The 10,171-nt window shown below is 44.8% G+C and overlaps 1 non-coding gene across 1 annotated transcript; it reads right to left on the minus strand.

The window, feature by feature from the left end:
* Positions 1 to 3,994: 3,994 nt before the first annotated feature.
* On the minus strand, positions 3,995 to 4,101 carry LOC120256945. Its single transcript, XR_005535468.1, has one exon. It is a non-coding gene; the product is annotated as a small nucleolar RNA R71 (small nucleolar RNA).
* Positions 4,102 to 10,171: the final 6,070 nt, after the last annotated feature.

Here is a 10,171-nt window from a genome sequence, read left to right on the forward strand (position 1 = left end):
AAGAGATGGTAGTAGCTTCACACATTGATAAGTGCTTGTGCGATATGAATGCTGAAGCATTCATTCCTTATATTGAGCATTACTTTTCTCGGGGTTTTACATTAATATGTGTTTTTTTATGTACTTTTTATGCAGGGTAGGGTTGTGAGGGCTGAGTATGAAGGAAACAGGCCAATGTGGATCATAATGCAATTATTTTGGACGAGATCTTGCTAAGGTTCAAACGCGGAGACATAGGTCAGGTGTGAGATGCTAGAGTGTGTGCCAACCTCCTCGTATTCGAGTGAGCACATTCATTTGGAGGGGCACAAAAAGGCGGTCACACTCGAACATTCTGATTTATGCATATAAGAACAAGAGATCCACCAACGTGCACATCATTGAAGAGGCAAGTGATTCACGAGCGTAAGCGTGTGCCCGTTTGCGTTACCCCAATGAAAGTATGGAATTCGGGAGTATTTCCGGCATAGTATCTTGTAGTAGGTTCTTTGTAGCAAAAACAACGTAGTAAGTGCTATAGCAGCCCGGCAGAAATCGAGAAGCAGAGAATCCACAGGGCGTGTGGAAATTATCCACGCCCGTGTGGAAATTCCGCAGTGCGTGTGACATCATCACGCCCGTGCGATCGCCCGATTCGAGCCCTATTTAAAGCCGATTTCGCCTCGATTTTTGGTATTCTTTTTCTCCATCTTTTCCCCAACTTGAGAGAAGGCTTCGGCTAGGGGTTTTTGAGGGTATTGGCCAAGGTTTTTGGAGAAGTTCTACGGCTCCGACATCGTGATTCCATTAGGAAGAAGGTTGGTAGCGGAGCTTCGATCGAGGCGTATCCTATACCAGACGAAGGAATCTTTGGACGACGAGTAGAGGACTCTCCACAAGACCATCGACATGACCATCGAGGGGGTTTCTTTATGGATTCATTGCTTTTACATTCGATTTCTTTGATTGTATTAAGCTCCATGGAGAGCTAAACCTCTAGCGGGTACTTGGATGATTGTGAACCCTAGGATGTATTCGTTTCATTGAACTTCTTTATTATGCTTTCAATAAATTGATGTTTATTGTGAGTTCCAACCTTGAATGCTTGATTGTATGAACATTTCCCCTAGAGTGACACTAGGGTTGAGAGTTCTTGTTGGTAACCTTGTGAGTGAGTGACACAGCACGAGCGTTAGACAAAGCTAGGTTGGAGAGAGTTGAGAGGGTGAGTCGAGAGGTACAGGAGCGTCCCCTTTTCCCTCCGGCATGATAGATTCTACCTCTGTTCCTTGAGTTCTTTGTGGAAATAATAGAGTGAGTGGTCTAAGGGATGAACCTCCACTGGGGCCTAGTTGCGCGTGCAATGGAGTGAAGCGTTTAGAGGATCTTAGTATCTAGGGCTTAATTGTGGCTAGGGACCCTCCGCCTGGACCAAAGGATTAGGTCTATAATTAGGAAGCGATTTATCACTTGGAATCCCTAGAGCTCATTGCAACTTTATTCGAGTGCGAGGTTGAGAGGTTATTTAATCTCTCCTCCGGGACGTGAATAGAGTTAGGCATAGTTGACCTTTGATTTGGGTCTATGTATGTAAGGATTTCCATGACTCACCATTGCATTGATTAGGAAGCATAATAGAGAGTTCTTGCACTTGAAGCGATTATCCTTGGTGAAGCATCATCCGAGTACCCGATCTTTATCAATTGCCTTACCTCCTCCTTACTTTTGCTCTCTTACTTGTTGCTTTTAATTGTTGAGAATTGAATCTGATGAGAGATCCGCAAGTGCACGGAGTCGTCAAGTAATACCTCTCGTGCGAGCACAATACGAACTCAAGGGAGAATCAAACAGTTAAGGGAGTGATTTGGACAACGAATCCCCCTAGGGTTGTCATTAGGTCCTGAATTTAGGATGAAATGCGAGATGGTAGTTGGGCCAATAGAATCCTAAATTAGCTCAACCCGATGGTCACGGCAATTGAACCCTAATCCCATACAAGTATTGGGTCAGAATCGCTTCCGCCCAAATCCTCGTATGATTGCATTACACTCAGGGAAATCTCTAATCAGGGTCGATACTCAAACTAGGTCCAACCCTAATTCTTTGGAGGGTACAAAATACCCGATGGTCACGGTGTATTTGTACATGCATCCCTTTCAAGCCAAGTGTGTCTAGTACAAGGGCGATGGTCACGCAACCAAGTACAACCTAGAAGTTGAAATCTGAGTTCTCATGCAAATCAACACATCAAAGTACACAAGACTTGAACCACAAACTACAAGTTTCCATAAAAAGAAATACAACATCCAACAATACATCAATAAAGATGATCATCCAAATTACAAACAATCAACCCTAGAGTTCATCATATCCAAATCACATATAAGTTAGTGCCTCATGAAAGAGGACCACTCATACAAATCCAAGGAACAAATAAAGAAGAAGAGAAGTAAGAACTACTCCCTCTAGCTTTAGATCCCACTTAGATGGTGAAGATCTTGAAGATTTGAAGAGATCTCTCCTCAAATGATACTTTTTGATGACTAGGATCTTCTCCCTATCTTCTCCTTCAAAGTTTGTCTCCCTCTTGGTGAAGCCTTCTGCGATAGATCGCCCGATGGGAAGAGTGGGCGGCGGCCCTAGAGGCCCAAGAGAAAAACTCCCCCAAAAAAACTCCCTTTGCCCTAGAAAATCATGTTCTATTTAAATCCCGTCAGTCCATGCGGGCATCCATGCGGGCGCATGGAGCCCGTGAAAGCTCACGACCAAATGCCCGAGAAAACATGTCGGTGCTACGATGCTCATCTCGATGGTTTACTACGGTATTTATGCTACTGATGTTTTTTTGCTACGATGCCGAGCCTTGAGAATTTCCGAGCAAACCTCACGGGCATCCATGCGGGCGCATGGAGCCCGTGAAACTCCCGACCAAATGCCCGCGGCAAGAACAATGACACCGCTACTGATTCGCTACTGATCGTCGGGACCCCAAAAAAATGCCGTTTTTGATGTCGAATTCATCCGATTTACATTTTTTTGAGCATCGTTTGACTCATTTAAGACACTGCAACACCGAAATAACCAATTTAGACATAAAAGCGGGCATCAATTCATTAACATGTTCACAAATAATACACGATTAATACATATAAAATACATACATTTAGGCGTTTATCAGAATCATTATCACACTTATCATTGTTAATACTCCACATAGCTAAGAATCGAATTAAGTGTCTTTACTCCCTACTCCCTGTGGATTCGACCCCGCTCACCCGGGATTATTACTTCGATAAACCCGTGCACTTGCGGAATATAAGCAAGGGGAACTTGTCAAGTTTTTGGCGCCATTGCCGGGGAGCTAGGCGTTTAGAGATACTTTGCACTTTGTTTTCTTAGCTATTCCACTACACATTCTGTTTCATATCTTCTTATTCTATCATCATTCTGATTTTCTTTTTCTTTACTTTTGGTGCAGCTCCAGGTTATGACCCGAGGGAATCCATCAATATTGATTGAAGAAGACCTTGAGCTTGAACGTACACTTCGAAGGAAAGGGAAAGAACCTGCACAAGAACAGCCTAATCCAACTGATTTGGAAGTAGAACTATCTGACAACATGGCAGAACAAAATGAGCAACAACGGACACTATCCGATTATGCTAGACCTTCAGTGTTGGGGACACAATCGAGTATTGTGCGTCCCCCAATTCTGACTGTAATTTCGAGCTAAAAGCCGGCATTCATCCATATCTTTTCAGTGAGTCCGCACAATTCAGCGGTTTGGCCGATGAGGATCCAAATAGTCACGTGAGAGCTTCCTCGAGGGTGTGTGACATCTTTGAAGATAAATGGTGTGATGGATGATGCCATCAAATTGAGAGCCTTCCCATTTTTCCTTAAAGGGTAAAAGCAAAGCGATGGCTACACTCATTACCTAGGGGCATCAATCACTACATGGGAGGAGATGGTAGAAGCTTTTCTACCCCGTTATTTCCCTCCCGGAAAATCAGCAAAGCTTAGGAATGAGATCTCATCCTTTATGCAGTTGGAATTGGAGTCTCTATTTGAGACATGGGAAAGGTTCAAGGAACTCCTGCGCAAGTGTCCGCAACACGGATTCCCAGAGTGGATGATTGTTCAAACCTTCTACAATGGTTTGAACCCGAGTACAAGGTAACTCTTGGATGCGGCGGTAGGAGGTACCTTAGGTAGAAAGACCCCCGACGAGGCTCGTCAATTGATTGAGGAAATGGGGTTAAATAGCTACCAGTGGAATGCTAGAGAGAAGAAAAAGGTGGCCGGTCTCCATGAAATTGATGCGGTAACTTCATTGGCGGCCCAAGTGGAGAGTTTGAGTAAGAAGCTAGATCTTATAGCTTCGAATAGAGTGGCGGCCATGACCAATTGCACTGGTTGTGGTGGAGGACATGCTCCCTCCGATTGCCTAATTGTCATTGGTGATGTTTCTTTAGTTGAGAATGTTAACTTTGTAGGTAATGGAATTAGATCTCAAGGGAATCCATACAGCAACACCTACAATTCAGGTTGGAAGAATCATCCCAACTTTTCATGGAGTAATCAAGGACCACAGAAGACCATGGGGCCATCGGGGTTCCAACAACAACAACAAGCCCCTCAAGTGGAAAATAGAATTTCAGGTATGGAAACCCGAATGACGGATTTGGAGAAGCACATGGCTAGATTTGTTCAATCGGCAAATACAAGGTTTGAATCAGTCGAGGCTACACTTCGCAATCACACGGCCTCCTTGCACAACCTTGAAAATCAAGTGGGGCAAATTGCGAAATCTCTTTCCGAAAGGCCACATGGAAGTTTACCAAGCAACACAGAAACCAACCCGAGAGAACATGTGAAGGCGATCGTTTTGAGAAGCGGTCGTGAGGTTGAAGGACGGCTTCCGAGTGAAAAACCGAAAGAACACGCACCCGAGGTCGTAGAGGTTGAGAAGGGAGAAAACAAAGAGAAAGAGGTGGTATCCCCATCTTTCAAGCAAAGAATCCCTTATCCCTCTAGATTAAAGAATGACAAAGGGAATGACCAGTATAAGAAGTTCCTGAGTTTGTTCAAGCAACTCCACATCAACATTCCTTTTGTTGAGGCTTTGGCTCAAATGCCTAAGTATGCGAAGTTCCTAAAAGACCTATTGACCAATAAGAGGAAATTAGTGGAGAGTGCTTTAGTGGTGCTTGATGCTTCATGCTCGGCGGTGTTGCAAAAGAACATACCAAACAAGAAGAAAGACCCGGGAACTTCATTATTCCGTGTAACATCGGCAACTTAGGCAAGGAAATGGCATTAGCAGATTCAGGGGCAAGTATCAACGTCATGCCATATACTTTCTTCCAAAAGCTAGGCCTGGGTGAGTCTAGGCCTACTCGGATGACTTTACAATTGGCGGACCGAACGGTACGACATCCGAGAGGCATCATTGAAGACGTGCTTGTCAAGGTGGACAAGTATATTTTTCCGGTTGACTTTGTAGTGCTAGATGTTGATGAGGATGCAGATGTACCCTTGATACTTGGGAGACCGTTCTTGCGGACTTCCAAAGCATTAATTGACATGGACGGCGGAGAGCTCACGTGGAGAGTCGAAGACGATAAGCTCACTTACCGCCTTGCCGAAGCCATGCGGCATTCTCTCGATTTTGATGACACTTTGTATTTTCTAGACACTACTGATGAGATTGTTGATTAATATATACAGGAAATGTTCAACCTGGATCCGTATGAAGGTTTGTTTGACCAAGGGGAGAGCAATGAAGAAGTACTGATGCTTGGTTCGACCGGAGAGGAAACATCTACTCCGGGAATCTTGAAGAAGGTGCTCGGAAAATGAAGAGGGCTCGAAGACGCCACCGAAAACGCCCCAAGACTGTTAAGGACGTACATGAGCCAAGAGAGTTGGATGAACAATTGCTAGGTGGTCCGAAGCCTGATAGTACACCCTTTACCCTCAAGAGACTTTGCTCATCATGCTTTCAAGTTATGGGTAAGAGGGCAACATTCATTCATGAAACACCATGAGGTAAGAAAGATACGTCAAGCTTAGTGACGTTAAACAAGCGCTTCTTGGGAGGCAACCCAAGTGTTTACTATTTTTTCGTACTTTTAGTTTAGTTTGTTTGCATGAATAAATTGTTAAGTGTTGGTGTTTCAATTTTTGAGTGCTGGTGCTGCGATTTTATTGTGGGTTTTTAAAAGAATTTATTGTATGTTTTGTTGGGAATTGGCGAAGTTTGGTCGTTTGAGTTCCATTTTGTGTTTTTATCTGGTATACTTTGCACAATAGGGCAGGCTCTGAGTGTGTAAACATGTTCAGGCTAGTTCTGCAGAGCATGCAAGTTTTTCTAAGTCATCCAGAGAAACCACACGGGCATGTGGAAATTCCACACGCCCGTGGGTGTGTACTGTGAACTCTTCCGAGAGGGCACGGGCGTCGTGGGCTGCACACTGCGGGACGACTATGCTATCTGGGCGCAAGCCCGTGTGTAATTTCCACAGCAGGGCGTGTGCCTTCCCTGCAGTTGGGCGATTTTTCCCGAGAATACGCAGGGCGTGGACTCGCCCCGTGGATGACTCTGTGAACCACGCACGGGCGTGGGTAATTTCCACGCCCTGCGTGCGAAACTCGCAAGTTGCTCCCTCCATTCCAGAAAACACAGGCGTGCGGCCGCCCACGTGAGTTGAGGCTCGTGAATGCTCACGCGTGGGGAATTTCCCCTGCAGGCGTGTGGGCGACTTGATATTTTTTTCTCGGATGACAAGGGAAGCCACGGGCGAGGCGTCGCGCCCTCGTGGAGTCCAGGGCGCACGGGGAGTGGATAATTTCCCTGCACGCCCGTGGGAGATCGCTTTTTTAAGTCGGTGAGAGTTTTTTCCGAGAGCGCACAGCGGTGTGCATACGCCCCTGTGGAGCTTTTGAAGTGAGGCACATGGGCGTGGGGAATTTCCACACGCCCGTGTGGATGCACAGAACGTCAAAAAGTCGCGAGTTCTGTTTAAAAAGGGGATGATTTCTCTCCTTCTTCACGACTCCTTTTCCCTTGAAAACACTCTCACAACATTCTCCGAGTCCATTGCGCCAGTTTGGTGGGATTTTAGCAAGTTTTTCAGCCGGCTCCCTATTTTCTCATTTCTCCTCGTCGATAAATTCATTTTCTTCATCTTCTTCGTCAATTCATGATTTCTATTGATTAATCTAGTCAACAATGCTTCGTTTCTTCAATTGGAACAATGATTTATGTTTAGAACGAAGTTAGAGATATTATTGATGTGTATTTTTATATTGTTGATACCTGGCCGTGCGTTTCTCACGCCCCGTGAATCCACACGGGCATGCGCAAATTCCACACGACCGTGTGGATTTCTGCAGTATTGTTTTATCAACTTGTTTGACTAGTTTGGTCTAAATTTGGCAGATCATGGCACCTAGGACAAAGAAGCAAACTGATAAGAGGCCACGTGAGTCATCCTCTGAGCCAGAGGGCATGCGATTTTCTATTCCCGAACATCAGGCCCGTTATGAGCGCTTATCGAGACTCCGCCTGGACGGACTCGATTCCCCGGACACAACTATATTACGAGATCTTCAGTAGGGAGATGAGTTGGCTGAGAAGATTGAGGACCTTGTTTTAGAGGGGTGTTGGCGGCAGTTGTTGACAATTAGAGAGCCAGCTATCCGAGAGTTTGCACTGGAGGTGCTCTCCTCGTTTAAGTTTGATAGAGCGTATGCAAGCTTCAACAGTTTGGGCACCATTCAGTTCAGAGTGTTTGGACACCACCATAGTTTGAGGATTACGCTGTTCTCCATACTACTTGTCTTATACGAGGAGGCATTTACAGATTACGAGGATGCTACGCAGTTACCCTCATCGATTATCCCCGGAACCTTGACCACGCGAGAGCTTCTGAGCATGCTATGCGGTCGAGGGTCGATCGAGACTGGGGTTTCCAAGGCCACGTGCCTTTCCCGGCCAGCCTACAGCTACTTGCACGCAATCATGAGTAGGTCGGTGAATGGCCGTGGCGATAGTACTGGTGTCCCGAGCCGCCAGGAGTTGCTGTACTTGTACATGATGGTAGAGCGCGTACCGATACACTTAGGGCACATCTTGGCTGATTACATCATACATCAGGGACAGTACACTAGACAGGGAGCGATCTTCTTGTGTCCTTACATTACGAGATTAATGCTGGGCATGGGTCTCTTGGATTCAATTCGCGGGGCCGAGAAGATGAGTGTACCGGCTTCCCTGGGTCTAGAGACGATGCGGTTGATGGGCATGGTCCGCAAGGTTCGGACAAGGGTTTTTGCGTTAGTTCTACCAGCCCCAGAGATAGCTGAGGATGAGGGTGATGGCGCCGGAGCATCTCAGCCCGCCCCCGAGACTCAGCCCACATCGATGGACACCGAGGCACCTCCAGCGGTCGAGGAACCACCTCCAGTGCGTATGTTTTCACCTTCTCGAGCCAATGATCGCTTTGAGAGGCTCGAGAATGCTATAGGAGTGGTCCGAGCCGAGGTTGCTGAGATTAGGGTTACGCAGGCCACTCGAGTACACGAGTTCATGGCGCTTTTGACATATTACATGCGAGATCCTAGAGCGAGACATTTCCTCATCATTCGATCCTGCGAGCGAGGACTCTTCAGTCACCGCCATGATCCTCCAGCACCTCCATCCTCGACCCCAGCACTGGAGGACCCACTATATGCTTCCACTTCGAGCTAAAGGCAATGAGACCGAGGCGACTTTCGACACTTGACCTTTCTTTTTACTTTCATGCATTTTTACTTTATCTTATTTTTCTTGTTTTTTTAGACTTGTTCACTCGGAAAGGATTTTTCCTTCCGAGTTTATGTTATTTTGCATTATCGAGTTGTATTCATTGCTTCATCTTTTATACACTCGAGCTATTTTTTGTTTTTCTTGAGCTTCACTGAATCCCCTCGTGTGTGCGTGCAGATGGTCTTGTCTTCTTGGAAATTGAGACTTAGTCATGGGTACGACCAAGGTGCTTTGGCACTTGGCCGTGCGAGCTTCACAACCCGTTGGAACACTACTCCGAATGAATTATCTTCATCAAACGCAACACTAGGAGTCAGAGGAGTATTATTTTGATTGCTTCTCCTATATCTATTTTTGAATGGTATATTTTGAGTGAGCTTGCATGTGTACATTGAGGACAATGTACAACTTAAGTGTGGGGGGGAGTTTCATAATGCGCACATCTTTTCTATTGTTCTTGATTGATATATGCTCACATAGCCAATGGCAGTTCACCGTAGTTGCAATGATTGTATTCCTAAGTCTAGGAGAATTGTTAACATTGAATGTTTTCACACTCTAGTTCTTGCTTGAATTTTTAGGAATTTTTGCCCGATTTACACTTAGTGCACTACTCACTCTTTGAACTCTATTGGAAACTCATGTTCGATGTTAAAGGGACTAGTTAGGTTTATTTTCTTGTGCTAAACTCAAAATATATATATATATATATATATATATTTTGAAAATGAAAAGAAGGAACAAAATAGTTTTATTTTTTATTTGTGTTTGTTGGGTGGAAAGAGCTACCACCTATGAAGTATGAAGCTACTCTCACAAGTCGGATACTAGTTATGCCCTAATGAGAGAAAGAGCTATCTCATAGAATGAGTGAAAGTTACCACTCGGGTAGAAAGAGCTACAACCTCGAAAGTGTGAAAGCCACCTTAGCGGCCGCTTTGGAAAGGGCTACCTTAGAGGATGTGTGAAGCTACTACCATCTTTTAAATTTTTGTCACTTTTGTAGATAAATAAGTCCCTTGTACTTAGAACTTTGAGGAGTATACCTTGGGTTGTTTTGAGTGAGTTCACACACATACACGAAATTCGGGTTTGTTGTCTTTTTTTATTCAAGTTTTTAGCTAGAGCAATGATTTTTCGTATTTAGTGTTGAAATTTTCCTTACTTGTAGAATACTTTCTTTGTATACCTTGGTGAACCTAAGGCCAAGCACTTTCAATATTTTCTTCATCAATGCACAGAATGTTTTAATATTTGCTTGAGGACAAGCAAAAGTTTAAGTGTGGGGGAGTTTGATAAGTGCTTGTGCGATATGAATGCGAAGCATTAATTCCTTATGTTGAGCATTACTTTTCTCAGGTTTTTACATTAATATGTGTG

The sequence above is a fragment of the Dioscorea cayenensis genome, unplaced genomic scaffold (genome assembly GCF_009730915.1).
Source record: "Dioscorea cayenensis subsp. rotundata cultivar TDr96_F1 unplaced genomic scaffold, TDr96_F1_v2_PseudoChromosome.rev07_lg8_w22 25.fasta BLBR01001750.1, whole genome shotgun sequence".
NCBI lineage: Eukaryota > Viridiplantae > Streptophyta > Magnoliopsida > Dioscoreales > Dioscoreaceae > Dioscorea > Dioscorea cayenensis.